The 4658-nt window shown below is 40.3% G+C and overlaps 1 long non-coding RNA gene across 1 annotated transcript in view; it reads left to right on the top strand.

Moving 5' to 3' along the window:
• The first annotated feature begins 1868 nt into the window (after positions 1 to 1868).
• Positions 1869 to 4658, top strand: part of LOC116666067 — a 14134-nt gene continuing 11344 nt past the window's right edge. Inside the window, exon 1 of the long non-coding RNA XR_004322942.1 lies at positions 1869 to 1900. This is a non-coding gene — a long non-coding RNA (uncharacterized LOC116666067). The remainder of the gene's footprint in view (positions 1901 to 4658) is intronic.

Raw genomic sequence — 4658 nt, 5'->3', positions numbered from 1 at the left:
AAAAGTTTCTCCTACAAACCGTTCCCTTTGTGCTAGTTGAACGAACATATCTCCACATGCACATTTCTGAGAGAAAACTTTCTGTGAAAGAGGTACTTCAACTAAATAGTTGGGAACACAAAGTGTCTTTTCAGTTGCAAACTACACTCCATCCATATATATGGGGAGGTACAAGGTCCAAATCGCTTTTACAGTGAAAATTTCAGGAACATCAAACCGGCGGTAGGAAACAGACTGAGAAACCAGACTAAAAGTTTCTCCTGCAACACGTTCCCTTTGTGTTAGATGAACGAACATCTCACCAAATGCTCAGTACTGAGAGATAAGTGTGTGTGAAAGCAATCCTTCATATATCTTGATATGAACACAAAGTTTGATTCAGTAGCAAACTACACTCCATGCATATTTATTGGTAGGTACTAGCTCCAACTAGGTTTTCAATGTAAACTGCAGGATCTTCAAACCGGCACTAGGAAACGTACTGAGAAACCACACTAAAAGTTTCTCCTGCAAACCATTCCCTTTGTGCTGGATGAACGAAAGTCTCTCCACATGCTCAGTACTTAGAGATAAGTGTGTGTGACAGGATTATTTCAAATAGATTGTAGAGAAGACAAAGTTTTTTCCCGTTTGCTAACTACACTCCATCCATATATATGGGGAGGTACCAGTTCCAAATCGCTTTTACAATGAAAATTGCAGGAACTTCAAACCTGCACTAGGAAACACACTAAGAAACCAGAGAAAAAGATTCTCCTGCAACCCGTTCACTATGTGCTAGGTGAACGATCTTCTCTCCAAATGCTCAGTTCTCAGAGATAATGTGTTTGTGAAAGCTGTCCTTCACCTAGATTGTTGGGAACACAAAGTTTCTTTTCAGTTGCAAACTACAATCCATCCATATATGTGGGGTGCTACTAGCTCCAAAGCGTAAAACACTGCCGGAACTTCAAACCGGGACTAGAATTCAGACTGAGAAAACAGACTTAAAGTTTTTACAGCAAACCTTTCCCTTTGTGCTAGTTGAACGAACGTATGTCCACATACTCATTTCTGAGATATAAGTGTGTGTGAAAGCCGTCCTTCACGTAGCTTCTTGGGAACACAAAGTTTCTTTTCATTTGCAAACTATACTCCATACAATTATAGGGTTATGTACTAGCTCCAACTCTGTTTTACAGTGAAAACTGCAGGAACTTGAAACCGGCACTAGGAAACAGACTGAGAAACCAGAGTAAAAGATTCCCCTGCAACCTGTTCACTATGTGCTAGATGAACGAACTTCTCTCCAAATGCTCAGTTCTGAGAGATAATGTGTTTGTGAAAGCCGTCCTTCATTTAGATTGTTGGGAACACAAAGTTTCTTTTCAGTTGCAAACTACACACCATCCATATATATGGGGAGGAACTAGCTCCAACTCTGAATTACAGTGAAAATTGCAGGAACTTCAAATCGGCACTAGAAAGCAGAATGAGAATCCAGACTAAAAGTTTTTCCTGCAAACATTTCCCTTTGTGCTACTTGAACGAACGTATCTCCACATGCTCATTTCTGAGAGATATGTGTGTGTGAAAGCCGTCCTTCACCTAGCTTATTGGGAACACAAAGTTCCTTTTCAGTTGCAAATTAAAGTCCATCCATATATATGGGGAGGTACTAGCCCCAACTCGATTTTACAGTGAACACTGCAGGATCTTCAAACCGGAACTAAGAAACAGACTGAAAAAACACAAGTAAGTTTCCCCTGCAACCCGTTCACTTTGTGCTAGTTGAACGAACGTCTCTCCACATGATCAGTACTTAGAGATAAGTGTTTGAGAAAGGCGTACTTCAAATGGACTGTAGAAACACAAGTTTCTTCTCATTTGCAAACTACACTCCATCCATATATATGGGGAGGTACTAGCAACCAATTCGCTTTTACAGTGAATATTGCAGGAACTTCAAACCGGCACTAAGAAACAGACTGAGAAACAAGAGTAAAAGATTCTCCTGCAACCCGTTCACTATGTGCTGATGAACGAATTTCTCTCCAAATGCTGAGTTCTGAGAGATAAGTGTGTGTGAAAGCCGTCCTCCATATACCTTGCTATGAACACAAAGTTTCTTTCAGTTTCAAACTAGATTCCATCCATATATATGGGGAGGTAATAGCTCCAACTCGGTTTTACAGTGAAAACTACAGGAAATTCAAACCGGCACTAGGAAACGGACTGAGAAACCAGAGTAAAAGTTTCTCCTGCAAACTTTTCCCTTTTTGCTAGATGAAAGAACGTCTCTCCACCTGCTCAGTACTGAGAGAAAATTGTGTTGTGAAAGCCTACCTTCACAAAGCTTGTAGGGAAAACAAAGTTTTCTATTCAGTTGCAAACTACACTCCATCCATATATATGGGGAGGTACTAGCTCCAACTCGGTTTTACAGTGAAAACTGCAGGAACTTGAAACCGGCACTAGGAAACAGACTGAGAAACCAGAATAAAAGTTTCTCCTGCATCCGTTCATTATGTGCTAGATGAAAGAACTTCTCTCCAAATGCTCAGTTCTGAGATATTGTGTGTTTGTGAAAGCTGTCCCTCACCTAGATTGTTGGGAACACAAAGTTAACTTTTATTTGGAAACTACACTCCATCTATATATATGGGGAGATACTAGCTCCAACTCGGTATTACAGTGATATTTGCAGGAACTTCAACCCGGCACTAGCAAACAGAATGTGAAACCAGAGTAAAAGTTTCTACTGCAACCCATTCCCTTTGTGCTAACTGAACGAACGTCTCCCAACATGCGCAGTTCTGAGAGATAAGTGTGTGTGAAAGCCGTCCTCCATATACCTTGCTATGAACACAAAGTTTCTTTCAGTTTCAAACTAGTGTCAATCCATATATATGGGGAGGTACTAGCTCCAACTCGGTTTTACAGTGAAAACTGCACGAAATCCAAATCGGCACTAGGAACGTACTGAGAAACAAGAGTAAAAGTTTCTACTGCAACCCTTGCCCTTTGTGCTAGATGAAAGAACGTCTCTGCACATGCTCAATTCTGAGAGATAAGTGTGTGTGAAAGCCTAACTTCACCAAGATTGTAGGGAATACAAAGTTTCTATTCAGTTGCAAACTAAATTCCATATATATATATATTGGCGAGGTACTGGCTACAACGCGATTTTACAGTGAAAAATTCAGGAAATTGAAACTGGCACTAGGAAACAGACTGAGAAACCAGAGTAAAAGTTTCTCCTGCAAACCGTTCCCTTTATGCTAGTTGAATGATCGTCTCTCCACATACTCATTTCTGAGAGATAAAGTTGTGTGAAAGCCGAACTTCACCTAAATAGTTGGCAACAAAAAGAGTCTTTTCATTTGCAAACTACACTCCATCCATATATATGGGGAGGTACTAGCTCCAACTCGGTTTTACAGTGAAACTGCAGGAAATTCAAACCGACACTAGGAATGGACTGAGAAAATATTGTAAACGATTTTCCTGAAACCCGTTCACTATGTGCTAGATAAACGAACTTTTCTCCAAATGCTCAGTTCTGAGAGATAATGTTTTTGTGAAAGCCGTCCTTCACATAGATTTTTGGGAAGTCAAAGTTATTTTCAGTTGAAAACTACACTCCATCTATATATATGGGTAGGTACTAGCTCCAACTCGGTTTTACAGTGAAAACTGCAGGAACTTCAAACCGGCACTTGGAAAATGCTGAGAAACCAGACTAAAAGTTTCTCCTGCAACCCATTCCCTTTCTGCTAGTTGAATGAACGTCTCTCCACATGCTCATTTCTGAGAGATAAATTTGTGTGAAAGCCGTTCTTCACCTAAATAGTTGGCAACACAAAGATTCTTTTCATTTGCAAACTACATTCCTTCCATATATATGGGGAGGTACTAGCTCCAACTCTGTTTTATAGTGAAAACTGCAGGAACTTCAAACCGGCAATAGGAAACACACTGAGAAACCAGAGTAATAGATTTACCTGCAACCCATTCACTATGTGCTACATGAACGAACTTCTCTCCAAATGCTCAGTTCTCAGAGATAATGTGTTTGTGAAAGCTGTCCTTCACCTAGATTGTTGGGAACACAAAGTTTCTTTTCAGTTGTAAGCTACAGTCCATCCATATATGTGGGTAGGTACTAGCTCCAACACTGAATTTCAGTGAAAAGTGCAGGAACTTCAAACCGGGGCAAGGAATCCGTCTGAGAAATCAGACTAAACGTTTCACTTGCAACCTGTTCCCATTGTGCTAGATGAACGAAAGTCTCTCCACATGCTCATTTCTCACAGATAATTGTGTGTGAAAGCTGTTTTTCACCTAGATATTTGGGAACACAAAGTGTCTTCTCAGTTGCAAACTACACTCCATCTGTATATATGGGGAGGTAATAGCTCCAAATCGCTTTTATAGTGAAAATTGCAGGAACTTCATATTGGCACTAGAAAGCAGAATGAGAATCCAGACTAAAGGTTTTTCCTGCAAACTTTTCCCTTTGTGCTACTTGAACGAACGTATCTCCACATGCTCATATTCTGAGAGATATGTGTGTGTGAAAGCCGTCCTTCACCGAGCTTATTGGGAACACAAAGTTCCTTTTCAGATTGCAAATTACAGTCCATCCATATATATGGGGAGGTACTAGCCCCAACTCG

The sequence above is a fragment of the Camelus ferus genome, chromosome 9 (assembly GCF_009834535.1).
Source record: "Camelus ferus isolate YT-003-E chromosome 9, BCGSAC_Cfer_1.0, whole genome shotgun sequence".
NCBI classification, from domain to species: Eukaryota; Metazoa; Chordata; class Mammalia; order Artiodactyla; family Camelidae; genus Camelus; species Camelus ferus.
This window is presented reverse-complemented; position numbering and strand designations above follow the sequence as displayed.